General features: G+C 39.2%; 1 protein-coding gene across 1 annotated transcript in view; it reads right to left on the bottom strand.

Moving 5' to 3' along the window:
* The window catches only part of Col28a1 (collagen type XXVIII alpha 1 chain), a 196,699-nt gene that overhangs the window by 24,190 nt on the left and 153,739 nt on the right, over nucleotides 1-18,770 (bottom strand). The window lies entirely within an intron of this gene.

Genomic DNA, 18,770 nt, shown 5'->3' with positions numbered 1-18,770 from the left:
ACTGGCTGCTCTTGCAGACGACCTGAGTTCTATTCCCAGCATCTACATGATGGCTAACAACCATCCATAAATAAAGTTTCAGGGGAATCCGAAGCCCTCTTCTGACCTCTGATGGCATTGCACAACACAAGTGCATTTAACATACATGTAAGCAATACATTCATACACATAAAATAAAAAAAATAAAATAAATAAAATGTTTTTAAAAATAATAATGGGGAGAAAGAAAATAAAACAGTATTTCCCTCCAATTAAGGCTAAGGAACTGTTTATATAATTCACTATAACTTGTTAGTTCCATCTCTTATCATTTATAGCAGCATACAGAACTTGTTTTTTTCCCACCACCACATCACTTGCCTGCTAAATCCATAAATGGACAAAAAATTTTGTAATATAGAATAAGAAATAGAAGAAATCAGTAGTCAATATACAAAGTTACAGTAATTATGCTCCTAGAATTCTATACTAAATCCACTTAACTCTGGATCAGTCAGTGATGAGTCTGTGGAAAAGACTTCAAAGACCCTGAATTCCCAGAACTGTTCCATTTCCCTTCTGTCATATTCTCAAAAGTATCCTAACCAACCCCAGCAGAATCACCAGCTCACACAATTCCAATATTCCAGCCCAGCCTCAGACTATCTTAATGAGAATCATGGGTAGAAATAGTGGTAAAATATCCATATGATCACAAGTCAAAGTCTCACAGCAAATTGGTGCAACTGAACTCCAGTAGTTCTTTTTATCCTCTGATGTTGTGCATAAATGAACTATAAGTATAGAATTATATTCTTGACTCCTAAATTCAACACCAGAGGATATAAAGCAAATTCCTTACAGTGATCAGACTTTGAAAACTATTCCCTGAATACCTTTTCACCTTGGTATCCTTGAGCCAAGTGCAATGCTGTGCCATAGTGAGCCCATCAGGCAGAAATACCAATACAGTACTGTAAACTCCAGAGCCCACCTAAGAAGACTCACTCCTGGGGAAAATGTGTTCACTCTATTGGTAGCTGGTCAAAGGGGACAGGTAGGAGTTAATGAGCCTGTTTATTCAGTTTACAATCAAATATGAGTAATGTTTTCTGGCTATGAAATGTGGCTAGGATATTGAAAAGCCCAGAAACCTGCATGAAACTGATGCCAGTTAAATATGCCCTAAACATTAAACCAATCCTTAGAGTCCAAGCTGAACACTCCAGTAGAAGTGAAAAAAATCTCTTTCCAGAGATGGTACTTTTAACATAGGCATTATGGTGATGAGTAGGTAGGAACTGTAGACAGGACACAGACCAACCTCCTTTCACTCACTGGAAAATCGACTCCGGTAGGAGTGGATCTCAGCCTTGTCTAGCAGTTGGGAGGGTCTGTTAATTATACACCATGGCCAATCCACAGAGTAGTATGAAATACCTTAGACATTTGCCTGAAATTCCACTACGCTTTGCTCTAATTAAAAAAGAAGAAAAAAGTATTATGGGGCTGGAGAGATGGCTCAGCTGTTAAGAGCACTGGCTACTCTTACAGAGGACCTGGGTTCAATTCCCAGTACCCACATAGTGGCTAACAACTACTCATAACTCCAGTTCCAGGGGAATTTGACATCCTCTTCTGGCTTCTGAGGGTATTGCATAACACAGGCACACATGCATGCAGGCAATACACTCACACACATAAAATGAAAAAATAATATTTTTAAAAAGAAAAAATTTAAATGTATAGTCTTTAAAAAGATGTCTCAGGAAAGAACACTTTGGTCTGCTCCTCAGTTTTTGTGGATGTGAATGAGGACATTTTTATTAAGGGAATACTTGGTAAGAGAGGTAGCTTGGGGATGCTGAGATGTCTTAGACCACTGGTACCTGGGATGAGAGATCCAGGAGGCCTCCTGTCCAGTTACAGTGAAAACTAAAAGTTCATGGGGGACATTAAGAGGAAACCAATGATTGGCTCTGTCCCTGCCCCAAAAGAGTACAAAAAGCAATGTGAGACTCTGGTGCAAGGGGGAGTCATTGCTAGGAAGTCTACACTTAGGCAGAGGGACCCAGAAGGAGCTCCTTATCTTTCTAACAGTTATACAGAATGGTTGTTTCTTGGACAATATTTCAGATCTCTACAGAAGTTATTATAAAAGTTATATAAAAGGTGTTCAATAAAAGTTTATGATTAACTGTCTTAAAGTGACACAATTTCCCTATAAAGTGAAAAGCCATATCCTAAGGGGGAAATCTCAGAGGAACCAATTATCATATAAGGGCAGTCAGATGCTGGGGAACCTATTTTGCATTGCCTATAATGTAAACATTTTCTATATAACTGTCAATGCAGTAGCTATATCAGGCATCTGGGTTCCTTATCACAAAGGGTTTTTTTCCCTTTGTAAGCATCAGTTACCATTCAGAATACCTGAGGATTTCCTATAACTTTCAGAATAGACTGCCTGGCTAAGTAAGCCCATGCCTTAGGTGGGCAGAGGTGAATGCTATTCAATCAGATTTCCTTCCTTCTGTCTATGTCTCAGGAAAATGGTAAACAATTATTTCTGTATAGATCAGAAAAGGATGGAAAATATAATTAAATTCACATTTCAAACTTAACTTAAATCATTACATCCTGCTTTTAAATATGGTCTGCTAAAAATGGAATAGCTTTAACCTTTCAGATGTTTATTTTCTAGTAAGATTTCTAAGAATAATTCTCAATTTTTTAATTGTTTTCATGACTAACAAGTCAGGGAAACAATAGCTCTTTTTTCTAAATGCTTTTTTCAGTAAATAATAGGAAGAAAAAAAACTATAGATGCTTTAAAAATGTAAAAGAGACATCTGACTCCCGTGAAAAGTATAGGAAAACAAAAAATAAATTCTTCTCTCATTTCTAAAAATGCTAACTAATCTATAAAGTCACAACTTTTCTTGAATCTGTCATGGAGCTGTAGTTGTGGAGCAACTTAGAAAATATTGGATCCCCAAGAAGAGAAAAGACCTGGGCACATGCTTACCTGGTGGAGATGCCAGATGTTATATAAGCTGGTAATTTAGTAACAAATTCCTAAAGGCCAATGCAGGCTGGTGTGAGATGACAGGACCCTTTAGGCACAAAGACAAATCACACCCATCCTCAGGCTGCTCTCTGGGACCTCACCAGAGTTCAAGAGAAAGGCTGGCAGGAGGGGCAGATGAGAGGCTAGAGGATGTTCCTTGTGATACAGGCCTGGGAGGGAGGCAGTAGTCCTAATGTCTTATTCTCCCTGAGTTGCTATAACAAAATACTATAGAATAGTTGGCTCGTAAGCTCAGCAATCTGTTTCTCACAGTTCTAGGGGCTGAGAAATCCTAGTTCATGACAGGGGATGTCTAGTGAGGCCCAGTTTCTGGTTTACAGATGGTGTCTTTTTGTGGTGTCCTCACATGGTAGAAGGTACAAGGCAGTTCTCTGGAGCCCGTTGTAAGAGCTGTGCCTTCTTGATTTAATCACCTTCCAAAGGGCCCACCTCCTAATAACATCACCTTGGGAGTTAGGATGTCAATGTAGGAATTTGGAGTAGGCAGAAATGTTCGGACTGTAACACCCAGGAAAGGCATGACACACCCTTTGGAAAAAATGTCTTAAACTACTGAGGGAAGGGCAGCCAATGTTATTATCTCTAGGGCACAGGTGATAGCTTATGGCAGTTGGAAAAGAGAGGAAATCCACAGCAAGACATTGTGGGAGTAGACATTTAGAGCTGGCCTACTGCTTGGAGACAATGCTTAACCCAGACCAGCAAGGGCTTTCTGCACATTTGCTGCAACACATAGAACTGAGGAAAATTCTATTGTATATAAATAATTTTTCACTAATGAATGAAAAACTCCTCCTTAAAAATTAAAAAGAATTAATGGAATACTTGAAAAAGTTTTGTGATGTCTATAAGTTAGACCACATGATATCAATGATATTTTTCTGATACTTATCATTGTACTGTGTTACATAAGAGAATGTGTCTGCTTGTAGCAGAAAAAAATACTGAAGTTATTTAGGAGTAAAAGTGCCATAACTACAATATACTATCCAGTGTTTCAGAACACATAGCATGAATATGTACACACACATACCCACACATGCTTGGATTTGAAAAATGTGGTGTTGTTAACATTTAACAACTATCAGTAAGGGGCCTACGGGAGTGTTTATACTGTATTTACAACTTTTTAAAGTGTGAAATTATTTCAAAATAAAGGTTAAAGATTGATATATAAAATGAATGGATGAGTGAGAGAATAAATGAATGCACAGTGACACCATCTACCCACACTGGAGCAGCATATGAATCCACAACTACCCAGGATTTGAGAACTCATGGGCCAAATAAACACCTAGAGACTGCAACAACATCCTAGGTGTGGACTGTGTGAATGTGTGTGTACATATGTGTACATGTGTATACATGTGTACATAGAAGCTAGAAGTCATTCTGAAATATCTTTCCTCAAGTGCTTCCTTTTTTTTGAATCAGAGTCTCTCACTGGCCTGATGCTTGACAATTAGGTTAGGCTGACTGGTCGGAGAGCCCCAGGGATCCTCCTGTTTCTGCCTGCCAGAACTAGGAATCAAACTCAGGCCTTCATGCTTATAAGACAAGCACTTTTGGCCACTGAGCCATCTCCCTAGGTTGCAGTATAAATTTTTTTTTAGATGACTTCTGCTCTTTTAATTCGGGAGGATTTAACTATTGCTAAAACCCTTTGGAGTCTCCCAGAACTTACATCACACCACTTGCAATTCAACCTTCAAAACCAGCAAGAACATTGTCCAAGTTGGACACAGTGGGTTTATAAGCTCAATGCAGTTATCTACCACTAGACTGGGACTTTTACCTCAGAAAAATGTAAATGTTAGCAGAAAAATGGGATACCAGGCTGCACCCAAGAAAGGGAGTCTCTGACTGTCACTCTCCCTTCCTGTTTAAATTAATGTCACCCAAGTTTCTGCCATCATCTCATAGATAACAATAGAAATAATGATTTATAGAAAAGAGATCTCTATTTCTAAGAAGGGATATGAATTTCATATTTATAAAAGGTTACTAAGAAGTCCATTATTGTGGAAAAAGGTATAAAGTAGTTCTGACCTTTTGACATTGGCCCACTGCTTCAGAGTGAAATGTGGGAGGTAAGAAGGTAAGAGGGAAAAAAATAACCTGAACAGGATTTTAACCTAATCTCAGGCTCTTTTCAGTGAAAATACATGATCATTTTGTTTTTGATTTTTGTCTTTACACCTTTGTCATTTTACTGTTGAGTTGTTTTCCTCCTAATCATTTTCTATCACTTACTAAAATCAATAAGGAATCCCAGAGCTAGGATTTCTAGTTCAAACAAAAGCTTTCTCCTCTGACAAGACTGCAGCCCTGTCTGAAGACCCCAGAAACCTGGTTACGCATTGAAAACAAATGAAGCTTCTGGCTAACATTCAGCTGTAGGCCAACAGGGACCTGCTAGGCTGAGAGCACTGGCTTTAAAGGCTCCGAGAAAGGGAAGCATTTTTACCTTTTTTGTTTTTTACAGTTTCTAGGCAATTGTGAAACCATATGAAAAAAAGTCTAAATCCTATTCTCCCCTCTGCTTCTCTTCCAGCTTGCCGTTCCCCCTTTCTGAGGGTGATCACACTATTGCTAATTAGGAACTGGGGGAGCTGTAAATTTTGAAAGTGGCAGTAAAAGCCTTCTGCCAGCTGGAATAAATAAGTAGTGTTGTCTTAAGATGTTGACTTAGTGGGTAAATGGTACAGTTAATCAGAACAATGACCAGCCAGAATAGTCTTCCAGTGTTTGGCCTGAAGGCCAGGAACAACTTTGTACTGCCTTCTGGGCACAGCTAGTTCACATGAAAAGGAAAAGCTCCTTTCTTATTGATTGGCCTCTGTAGTACATTAAATTGTACATGTCAATAGACAGTGTTTATCCAGAGACTTCTAGGAGACCTCGATTGGTCTGCTATTTGGACACTAACCTCCTGGAAGTTCTAATCATAAAAATCTGCTATTTAATTAGCAATTGCCATTTATTGTTTCCCTATGTGCAAAGAACAAATTTATATTCCTGCATAATTTCATAATGACCCTGGGAGCAAATATATAAATGAGAAAAACCAGGCTTTCAAAATCCTCTCAAGTCACCTTGGATTATACCTGATTTCACAATAGTATTTTCAATAGTAATTCTGTTTCCAAAATGCAAACTGACAGTCTCTAAACAAAGGCTCTACTGATTTTCATTCCTTAGTTCTATCTTGGCAGGGAGTAGAATCCAGGCACTTTTTCCCTCTCTAACCTGATAATCAATTGCTTCTAGTTTCTTAAAATCCCTTTCCTTTGTGGCATTGAATTCCTCTAACTTAATGTTCCATTTTGATATGCTAACACTCTTTAATGGGGACTAAGAAAGTCTAATGCTTATTTGATAAAGTAGCCCATTTGGTTGCAAGTAGAATCAATGGGTAAGTTTCATGTTATCAGGCAAGCATTTCCTGGAGCAGAGCCGTGGAGCATCTGGTACCTGGCCAGAAATACAGTCCCAATAGCTAGATGGAACAAAAGCATGGCTTCATTATATTCGATTTTCATTCAAATGCTGATCCAGCTCCATTGTGTCCAGCCAGAGACAAAGAAATCCTTTATTTTTACAGACTCAAGGACTGATTTGGGGTCTGTTCCCAAAAACAGTGTGAAACTTTTACCATTTGTACCTTTCTTCTCTATAGTTTCAGTGCAGAGCCAAGAAACGTCAGCCACATACAGCAAGGTTTTCAGAAGAGCTCCCATGGAAACTTCCAGGAGATGGAGCACCATGCTGCTGACATTGATATTGATAGCTGTATTCATTTCCTAGGGCTGCTGTACTGAATTACCACAAATGTAGAGGTTTGAAATACCACCTATTTATTCTCTTATAGTTCTGGGAGTTGGAAATCTGAAATTAGTTTTACTGAGCTAAAGTCAAGGTGTTGACAGAACCAGTTTTCCCTAGAGGCTCTAAGGAGATAGTGTTGCCTTCATTCTTTCAACTGCTAGAGTGTCCCTGTTTTCTTTTGCTTTTCTCTGTCCTTTACTCCAGGCTGTTTCCATCATTATGTTGTCTCCTCCAGTCTCTTCTCCTTCTGCCACTCTCTTACTTAACATTACATTTAGGACCCACCCAGATAACTCAAGACAACCTCCTCGTCATCTCTGGATTCCTTCTGCCATGTAAAGTAACAACCCACATTCTGAACAGAGGATATGGCCATCATTATCAGAGTAGCAAAAAAGCCCCATAAGATTAACTGGTCAAAAAGATAATATCTCTCACCTATCTGCAGGAAGACCCACCTTTCCAATTTCACTGGTCAGTCACCTGGTAGCACCTTAAATTATGCTAAGGAGATGGGTAGAATGCCTAGTGTTAATGAGATGGTGAACTTATCTTCCTTGGAACCCTCACTTCCCAGTGCAGTTCTTATGGACCTGGCTTCAGACACGAGGTCTCTTTAAGACCTGCCTGCTTTTCTGAAGAATTCAGAAAAATGTACTGATTGCTCTCCTTTTCTTCATATTCCTTCTCTAGGCATGTTTTCCCTAACTCTGGGAAACCCAATGTTTCGGGTTTCTTTACTTCTTCTCTAAAGCTTCCTTCTTCCTGCCACGTGGTTGCCAGTTCACCATGTGTCTGACCTCCATGCAGGCTCTAAACCTGCATGGATTCATGACTTTTTTCCTTCTTCCTTCCATTCTCCTCCTCCAGTCAGATGCCAAGATTCATAGCTTGCCTGCCCCAAGGGTTTAAATTCTAATAAAATTGTCCTAAAGCTTCCACTTAAGTTCATTTTTAAATTCTTTTACTAATGAGACTACGAACCCTCTAAGGGACACTGTTTCTCCCCTGTATCATCATTAGGAATCATTATTCAGTCTACCGTGGTGATATTTGTCTTACTCCTGCAAAAACGTAATATAGTTGCCATGTTGTATGCAATCTATCTTAATATATTTCCATTTAAACAATATCATTTATATATATATATATATTAGTGCAAGTTAATTCAGTTTACACTCTAGGGATTCTGAGTTAACACTTGGAATATATAATTATGTGCTATGTAATGATATCTTTTTCAACAACAGACCATATATACAGTTGTAGTCCCCTAAGAGTATAGTGGAGCTGAAAAATTCCCATCACTTGCTGCCATCCTGGCTGACATAATATCATAACACAATGCATTACTCACATCTTTGTGTGGTGATGTAAGCAAATCTACACAGTGTGCTGCCAGTCATTTAAAAGTATAGCATATTGGAAAGAGTTGGAGGGGAGGGAATAAGGGGTAAATCTGATCAAATACATTTTATACGTATATAAAATTCTCAAACAATAAATAAAAAATAAAAGTATGGCACAGTCATGGATGGAGATTTGTCTCAGTCAGTAAGGTGCCTGCAGTGGCAAATGCAAGGGCCTCAGTTTGGATCCTCAGAGCACACATTTAAAGAGTCAGGCACAATGGTATGTGCCTGAAACTGCTGTACGAGGGTATGAGGCTTTGGAGATAGGTGAACTCCCCAAGTGCCTTAGCTAGCTAATTTGAGCAAATAAATGAGCCTCAAGTTTGGTGAGCGACTCTCTCTCAAAAAATAGAGAGCAATCAAAGAAAGACATGTGAAGTCACCACATACATGTAATATGCACATACCTACAGTAACAAGGGCATGCACCACACATAACACTACACCATACTATATTCACATACACAAAATGTAGTACATTCAGCTACGTATAGTACATAATGCCTGAGTTCAAACAAGTTACTGCTTGAAACATGTTTCATACCAACTGTAGTATATTTTTAATCATTATGATAGAACATACATCAACATGACTGTAAAATAATATGCTATGCTATGCCATGCCAGGAGGATATCACACATCTCAGGTTGCTGTATCTCCTGACTGCATCAAGAGATCATGTTGTATGGCAGGCTTATACCATATAGACTTATGTGAGGATACTCTACAATGTTTACACAATGATGAGATGGACTAATGAAACATTTCTCAGAATATATCCTTGTGAGGCAAAGCATGACTGCAGCATAACCCATAATCCACACTTGAAGTCATGCACTTCAACTATTTCTGTATGGATTTTCTCCAGAGAGATACTAAAAAAGCAATTTACCTTTGATGAAGAAAGGAGGATTCAAGATATGGAGCAACTTGAAACACTGTGTCATACTCACCTCTCGAATAAATGGAGCAGAGTCAGGGGAGCCCAATGGCCACATACTGTTGGTAAAGCACCCTACTTCCAGAACTCCATTCAGGACAGGTGCCTTCTACCATCATCCAAAATAAAGAATTTGATTTGACTAAAAAACTGATTCTGACTTAAGGATATGGCTGCATTTGCCTGAGAGTGGTACTTTTATCAGTATCACAAAAATGCATAAGAAGACATGAAACTGGAACTTTGACCAATCATTCATTGTGTGGGTTGTGGTTATTGTTGTATCTACTCCTTAATAAGTAGCTAAACTACAGTAGAATCCTATCTGAAACTTGCTTTAATTGAAACATGCCACCTGAGAGAGTAGGCTTATCCAGAAAGAGGCAGGTACCATCCACAGACTTTATACTTCAGGGGCCATTGATAGTCAATGAAAAGAATCTAAGAAACTGTAAATACCTAAGTTAACCTCACATAGCTCACAGTACTTATAACCAAATACCCTCACTTTGGTGATAACTGTGCTCCCCCAATCACTTTTCTTAAACTTTTGGTCTCTATTTCCATTTTTGTAGTTATAACCACCAGCAGATGAGTAAGGGATTGAACAAGGAGCAGATGAGCGTTTGCAAGTAACCCCAGCAGCAACCAAAGCCACTGAACTGGACTGCTTGATTATTTCATGGACTTATGCTCACTGTTAGGATTTTCTGATTGACAGAATTTAGTCCCATTTTCTAACAATAAAATTGTTCTTAGTTTAAATCCTAGCATTAAATACACTGTAGGTCATGGTACAAAGAACACTGTGGCTTTGGAGAGCTTTACCAGTTGGTCCCAGCTGCATACATTAACTCGTCCTACCCTCCAGTCTAAATAGCTGTGTGTAAAACCTGCCAAATTTCATGAACATCTTAGTTGACATTCAAATATCCTTGTACAACAAATATAAATGCAGAGAAACAGAGTGGGCTTGATAGCAATTGGCTATGTTAGCAACACAATATCTGGAACATTCCCTTTGCTGACCATCTGTAGTGTCCTGGCTCCTCCACCTGAGTTTCTAACAGTTTTAGTTGTTTGGATTTATTTTTTTAGATTTATTTTACTTTTAATTTTATGTATGTATGGGTGGATGCTTGTGTACGTGTATACACATGTAAGTACAGGTGTCTGTGGAGACCAGAAAAGAGCATCTGATCCCCTGGAGCTGGAGTTACATATGGGTGATTGTAAACTACCTGGCATGGTTGTTTGCAACTGAATTTGGGTCCTCTTCAAGAACAGTACATGTTCTTAAAGCTGAGTCATCTCTCTAGACTTAGCTTTTTGGTTTAGATGACTTCAATGCTTCCTTTGATGTTCCCTGTGCTCTCAAGGTAGATATGTGCCAGGATCTTTCTTAGTCTCCTTAGCAATCCTGACTTTAATTAATTAGCCCCTATAGGGTTAATCTACAATTTTCTGTCCTCTAGTCTCATCTGTGTCTATAAACTTCCTGATCACTTTCTAGAGTTTTCCATACTCTACCTACTTCAGAATCAAATTTTTAAAAACAGAAATCCTATTCTGCCACGCTTGCTTTCCCTCATCTACTTGCCTCTCAGCTATCTAGGCTTGTGGATTCTCTGTGTCATGACCGCTGAGTTCCCTGACCATTCTTACCCAGACTGTGTGCAAGGACCAGCCCTCCTAAGAGACCCAAACAGTCTTCTCTCATCTGTTCTCTCTCCATCCCTGACTAGTATCTCTTGGCAACCTGTACCTCTCTGGTACCATGCATTTCATAACAGCTTTGGATGCTCACATCCTATTCATCTTACTATAAATTCCCAAGGTAGAAATAATCCATCTTACTTTGCTACCTTCTGAGGTACCTATTTTAGAGTCCTGTGCATGATACTGAGCTGCAGAGCACAGATACGGAGGATGGTTGCCTTTTTGTAGAAGTTGCCTAAAGACCATAGACTCTAACCTTAATCTTATTTAGGTCACAAACACTGCATATATGTAGGTACCTCTTAGATTAATTAAGGCAAATTTAATGATAAAAATTTGGGGTTCAGTATAGAAAAGAAATAATAAGCTGAGGACACATGGAAGAGTTCAGCAGATATTTATTAGTGAGCCAACTGTAAAAGATATTTACAATCAGGTTCTCTGGGCTAGGAATGTAGAGCTGTGTCCAAGGCCAAATTATTAATAGCTCCTACACCACTGGCTTCTAAGACAGCTGAACAAACCAGGTAAATGGGTTTTCATGAGTTAGAAAACCCATTGTGGCTCATTGAGAAGCTCTCTGCTGATGGCACAGAACACTTCAGCAGTGCTGTAAGGGTGTGAAGACAGCAGGAAATGCTGACCTGGACAGTCATAGACTCTACCTTAGAAGCAGGAAGTGGGCCATTCAGCACAATACTCAATACCTATGCAGGAGTTGGCTGAACAAACAGATTCCATGACATGCTGTATGCTTCTCAAATTACTTTTTTCTTTTCTACATATCAGTTAATTAACAGACAAGACTCAGAAGCAGTGAAGAGAACAAGCCTCCTCATGATTTGATGTGGGACAAGGCTGAATAATGACCCAGAAAGACATCTGAGTCCATGTGTTAGGCAAACTTTCTTTGATGCAACAAAATGCCCGAAATAAAAATTTAAAGGAGGAAAGATTTGTTTTTGTTCATAGTTTCTAAGGTTTCAGTACATGGATACTTAGTCCCATCATTTTGGGCTTAAGACAAGACTGAACATTATGATGGATAGTGAACAGTAGAACAAACGTCACCCTAGAGAAAAAAGAAGGGCAAAGGATAAACATCACCCAGAGAAAAAAGAAGGGCAAAGGACAAGGCGCACACCAGGAAAGGCATATCCACACATGATCCACTTCCTCTGATTAGGCTCCACCTTCTAATAGCACATTCAACTGTGAACTCAACAGTGAATTTAACCCATTGATGTGGTTGGCACACTAATGATCCAATTACTTCTCAATAGAACCACCAGCTGGGAACCATACTTTTAACACATGAGCATCTGGGGGGCATTTTATATCCAAACCATAATACTCCTAATACCTAGAACAAGTAAATGTTATCTTACATGGAATAAAGTTCTTCACCACTGTGATTAAGCTAAATATTTGACACAAGGAGATTATTCTGAATTATCTGGGTGGCCCCTAAATGTAATCCTTCAGAGGGAAGCAGAAGGAGGGTGTATCAGAAGAGAAGGTGGCCTGTGAGAGAAAGAGTCAGAAAGAAAAGGGAGAGCCCATTTGTGCTACAGATGGAGAGAGCTGCTATGAGCCAAGGGACTCTAGAAATGTGGATCTAGAAGCTGGAAAAAACTAGGAAATGGATTCTTCCAAACTTTGTTGGCACATTAATGCTATCCACATTAAGATTCATTTCAGACTTAAGGTTTCCAGAACTACAGGAGAATAAATGAGAGTTGTATTCAATCAGTAAATTTGTGGTAATTTGTTAGAGCAATCATAGGAAACCAATAAATATACTAATATCATTCCTCTCACTTTTAGCAAATCAAATAATATCAAGAGCATTTTGTATTAAATCATCAAAAATAATTTTGCCCAAAACTATTATTTCAAGCATGATGAAGCTCAAAGTGTGATAAATGAATAAACAATGAAAATTATTTGGTTGTTTAAAAAAGAAGTTCTATGGGCTGGAGAGATGGTTTAGCATTTAAGGGCATTACCTGGGGGTCAGTTCCCAGTACCCACATGGTAGCTCAGAAACCATCTGTAATTCCAGTTCCAGGAGATCAGATGCTGGCACTCTTCTGGCCTCTGTGGGCACAACATACACATGGTGCACATACATAAATACAGCCAAATGCTAATTCATATAAAATAAAATAAATATTTTAAAAAGTTTTTCCAGGCATGGTGGCACATACCTTTAATCCCAGTACTCAGGAGGCAGAGACAGGTAGATTGCTGTGAGACCGAGACCAACCTGGGATGGTTTACATAGCAAGTTCCAAGCCAGCTGGGGACTCATAGTGAGACCCTGTCTCAAAAAAATTTCTGACACATCCTGAATAATCCTTGAAAACTTTATGCTCTATAAAATAAGCCAGTCACAGCTGGGCATGGCATATACACTTTTATTCCCAGCACTGTAGAGGCAGGTGGATCTCTGTGAGTTTGAAGGTATCCTGGTCTACATAGTGAATTCTAGGCCAGCTAGGGCTACAGGGAGACCTTATCTCATATATATATATATATAAAAGAAATAAAGAACACTGTGTGTGTGTGTGTGTGTGTGTGTGTGTGTGTGTGTGTACTTAGCTAGTCACAAAAGGCCATTTATCACAATTCATCTTACGTAAGACATCCAGAATAGGCAAACCTATGGAGATAGATTAGTGGTTGACAGGCTGTAGGAAGAGAATGGGCACTGACTGCAAAAGGCCACGTGCTTTACTTAAAGAATAGTGAAAATATTTAAAGTTAGGTTGTGATAGCTTCATAGTTCTCTAACAATGCTAAAAAATTACTGAAGTATACATTAAGGGAGTGAATTGGATAATGTATGACTTAATCTCAATGAAACTATCTTAAAAAGAATCCTTCTAGAGCTTTCTATATTCAGAACAGTGATTCCCATACTTTGGTATACATCAGAAATGCCTGTAGAGCTTATTAAAATACCAATGACTGGGCTCCACCATTTGAGTTACTACTTCTTTAGGTCCAAGTAGGGCCTAAGAACTTGCATTTCTATAACAGGTTCCTAGGAGATGCTGGCAGAGCTAGGTAGACTCCTGCTCTGAGAAATGCCCACTGACAGGAGCCCAGAAGCTCCCAGCTTGGCCACTAAGGCCCTTCACAACAAGGCTCGATGGCTCCCCCCGCCACTTCTCTGCAGACTGAATTTCATCCAAACTCTCATTCTTTTTAAAAATATTTTATTTATTATTTTTATTTTATGTGTATGAGTATATTGCCTGCATTTGTGTAAGTGCACCTGTGCTGTGCAATGCCCATGGAGATCGGAGGAGGGCATTGGATTCCCCTGGAATTGGAATTATGAACAGTTGTTAGCCACTATGAGGGTGCTGGGAATTGAACCCAGATCCTCTGCAAGAGCAGCCAGTTCTCTTAACCAATGAGCCATCTCTCTAGCAATAATGTATATTTAATTCATTTGCAAGCCACACTAAGCACTCCACCTCGTTCAAACAGATAATTACTTTTTCCTAAAGCTCATGTTTTCCCCTTGTTGAAGTCCTCCAGGCTATTATGATTTGAATCTGGAGTGTGTACCATAGGCTCATGTGTTGAACACTTACTTGGTCTACAGCTAATGGCACTGTTTTGGGAGGCTACAGAGGGGCCTAATTGAAGGAAATAGGCCAGTGGAGAGTGCCTTTGAAGATTATAGGGAATCCTCAGTTCCCTTCCATGATCTCTTATTCCTGTCTACCATGAGATAACAATGAAAAGCCTCCTCCACCACACACTTCCATCACCATGTTGTTCTACCCAAGAGCATGGGGCCGAACAATCAGGGACTAAGCCCTCTGAACCCATGAGCCAAAATAAATCTTCCTTCAAGTTGTTTATGTCAGGTATTTTGGTCACTGGAATGATAAAACTGAGAAAAGAAACTAATGCAGGGGCCAGAAAGAAAAAGGAATGGAAATGTCCAAATAACATTCATGAGCTATCAACCTACACAAATTCCAGCTAGACCACAATGCATAAGCCTTGGGCATGTTGTCACAGAGGGAATTCTAATTACAGTTAGCTAGCCTCAGTGCTCCTGTACTCGGAATTTCCAAGAGGAACTTGAGGAGATTCTGGCACATGCTGAAGAGGAACAGAAAAAAATGCAGCAGGCAGCTTTATATATATATCGGCAGAGTCAGCAGCACCAAAACGTCTGGCTGCCATGCTTTTAGGTGTGAAGATGTGAAGACGGGTTTAAAAAAAAAAAACACTTTGCTTATCTTGTCACTATAGGATTCTGAGGAAAGGAAACTTGTTTAGACTGTTACATGTTTAACTCTACCTAAAAGAATGTTCCAAAGTGACACTCAGCCAGATATTCCTTTCAGCCTAAATTACCTCCTGTCAGCAGGTTAAATGAGGCCTACTTACTTGTGTGGTATGACAGACAGCAGAGCAGTGGGTGGGGTGACCTACACTTCATCCCATGACCTCTGGCAGCATGGGTGACCTCCAACCCACCAGAAGCACAGGCCCACATGACCCAACTGTCCTGCACCTTGATTGCTGTGTGCAGACATTCTCATGGTATCTTCAACCCTGGCATCAAAAGACCATAATAGAAACGTTTTGTTTTTAAATTCTTGTGTTTGAGGCATGACTTACAGGGCACAATGTATGCACATTGTTTTGGTTTTATCAACTTGAAGGAAGATTACAGTTCCTGAAAGACAGTAGAGCCTAGAAATTGGTTACTTTGCACCAGGAATTAACAGTGTGAAAAAGACTGACAACTAACTGCCCTCTCAGAAAATGTCTTTCAGCAGATGATGCTCTCTTTTGCCTCACTGTCTTGGATTTGCTATGGGGATTAAAGAAATAATATTTATAAAGTCCTATAGGCAATCCTTAATCTCATTCATTTATTTGCTGTTTTCTCTCATTGAGTTTGAAGCAGCCACATTTGCTCATTTTTCTCTTGATTTTCTTGGCAAAACTCTTCTAGATTGTCTTTATAAGCTACTTAATAGCAATTGGTTTGCTGACCTTGCTGTTCCACAGGAAGCATATACGTATGGATAGCAGATCTGAGACCAAGCAAAACAGAAAGACCGTGAAAAGAGACATAGGGTCACACAGTCTCTTATTAAAACTTATTAAAGAAAACACATTTGTTAACTCTTGTGTTTGCCCCATTGTGCTTGCTTCAAGGATAAATCAAGAACTTAGGTGAAAGTTTAATAGTAAAAGAGACAAATAAATGGATAAGAAAACTCCATTCCCAAATTTTTATAAGCCTAGACTCATGTTCAAAATGAAATAGAAAACCACACCAAAGACTTCACAGCAACAGAAAAATCCAGGGCAGGCAGATTTCTGTGCTGTGTAAGTGAGGACAACATAGCTCTAAAAATATACCTTTCAAAACACCATGAAATGGAAATGTTAGCACAAGTATGAGAGAATATCAGTTCTTGCCAACACGATTTAAGGTAGGCAAAGGTGTTTTAAAATGTTACATCCATTTAATGGATACGGTGCAGCAAATTATGTATTGATTTGGAGAATGTCTGTGCTGTACTAAGAGAAAAAAATCAAGTTGGAAATGCAAAGAGAGATTACTTTAACAGATTCCTTCTACCTACATGAGAACATGCATGTATCACCTAAAGTAAGGAAGCTGAATACCAAAGCAGAAGCAGCAGAAACCTCTGAAGAGCAGGACTGGGGTGGGGAAGGAGAGTTTAACAAGGCCTTATGATATGAGGTAAGCAGATCTAATACATGCATGCATTAATAAGAAAGTTTCTCAAATTTGTTACAAAGTCATTTGAAAACATACAACAGAAGAAGACTGTTTCCACTCCCAGGAATGTCCAAGCAGAGGTCAGGTACCCTAAAGAATGCTGTAGAATTGGTTCTTGTGTTGGGTGGTGGCTAGGTAGAAGTGTGGATTAGAAGAAATCCTTTCTGATCTGAAAGCTCAAGGATATGGGAGCAATTCCCTTCTCTTTGGCAATCACAGGTTTTGTTTTCTAAGTTGTTTCACCACCACACAACACACTTTGATGTCTCTCATCTTTAAAAAGAAAATTTTCCTTAAGTACACACAACTGTCCCTCTTACCCCACTTCTATGCTCCTGTTTTCAGAGTATTGCCTATGCATACTGTCACTCCTTTTTTACATATTTTATTTGTTATTTTTATTTTATGTGTATGAGTGTACTGCCAGTACGTATGTTAAGTGCACCAGTGCAATGCCCACAGAGGTCAGATAAGGGCATCGGATCCCCTGGAACTGGAGTTATGGACAGTTGTTAGCTACCACATGGGTTCTGGGAATCAAAACCAGATTGTCTGCAAGAGTGGTCAAAGCTCTTAACTGCTGAGCCATCTTTCCAGCCCTTATCACTCACTCTCTTTTTGAAAACATATTTTTCTGTTAGTTTGAAATTGTTTTAAAATAAGGATAATACAAACAGTTTCCATACTCCCTTCACCAATATCATCAATTAAGAATCTCTCTCCCTCTTTTCTAGATTGTGGAGAGTCTTCAATGCTGCAGATCCGGAGCCTATTCGTAGATTATCTGGGGATAGCTTTAACCCCATAAATAGCCAAACATTGCCTACCTCTGTTTCTGAATTAACCTTCTTGTGACTAATAAAATGTATTAACTTAGTAAACCAAAAAAAAAGTAGAAAGATATTGTACAAAAATAAGCCAGGCTTGGTACACGAGCACAAGGAAACGGAGGCTTTCAGGCCTTTGGGAATTTGCTCATATGAACAACTTGCAACAATGGTGACAGCATGCACAAGACCCATGGTGACTCAATCAGACAAAAACCAAGCCTAGAACTGGGCCCCGACCTTAAACTTGGAAGAATTATTGGCAATTGATCATTGCTGGGTAAGGGAGAGTTGATATTCTTTAAGGGAGTAACTCTAAATAGGCTGATTAGACTCCAGTGGATAAACTTGAACTGAGAGAGGCATCTGGGTATAAAAGCTTGACCCAGTAGGTCTTAACATATATAACAGAGAGCAAGAAATGAGGGGGGGTTCTACGAGGTATGGATGGGGGTCTAAGTATGATTAAAATTTATTGCATGAAAAGCACAAAAACTCAATAAATATACATTAAAAATAATGATTTACAACAAAAAAGAATCTCCCTCCTTTCACTCCTTTCCTTCTTCCTCTCTCCTCTTCTCTCTCTCTCTCTCTCTCTCTCTCTCTCTCTCAACTTCCATAGTTTCAGTTTTCATGATTATGTTTTAATGCTCATCTAAACAGCAGCATTGAAGCTAACCCCTCTTAAACCCATCCTTACTTGTCTTCTGGGCACCACTTCCTCTTAGTTCTCTTTCCCACTCATTGGCTACTCCATCTCAACCACCTTTTTGGGGATACTCCTTGTCACATAAGCCTCTAAATGCTGAAGGAACTGGTCCCCAACCTTGAATTTATTCTCTTGTATATCTATGTGTTCTCATCTGGGCTCTAAAATTTAAATGTCATCTATATGTTGTGAAATAAAAATTGTATTTTCTACGTGACCTCTCCTCTGAAATGTATGTTCCTATCCCCAAATTCTTACTGAATAGCTCCAAGGGAAGGTTGAGCTTTACAGTCAAACTTCCATTTTCAAAACCCACAGAGTGGGAGAAAATCTTTACCAGCAACACATCTGATAGAGGTTTAACATCCAGAATATATAAAGAACTCAAAAAACAAAGAATCAAGAAAGGAAGTCACCCAATTAAAAGATGGGTTAAGGAGCTGAACAGAGAGGTGGTGGCACATGCT

This window comes from Nannospalax galili, unplaced genomic scaffold (genome assembly GCF_000622305.1).
Source record: "Nannospalax galili isolate Female #2095 unplaced genomic scaffold, S.galili_v1.0 scaffold187, whole genome shotgun sequence".
Lineage (NCBI taxonomy): Eukaryota > Metazoa > Chordata > Mammalia > Rodentia > Spalacidae > Nannospalax > Nannospalax galili.
Note: the sequence above shows the minus strand (reverse complement) of the source record. Positions and strands in the feature narration are given on the sequence as shown.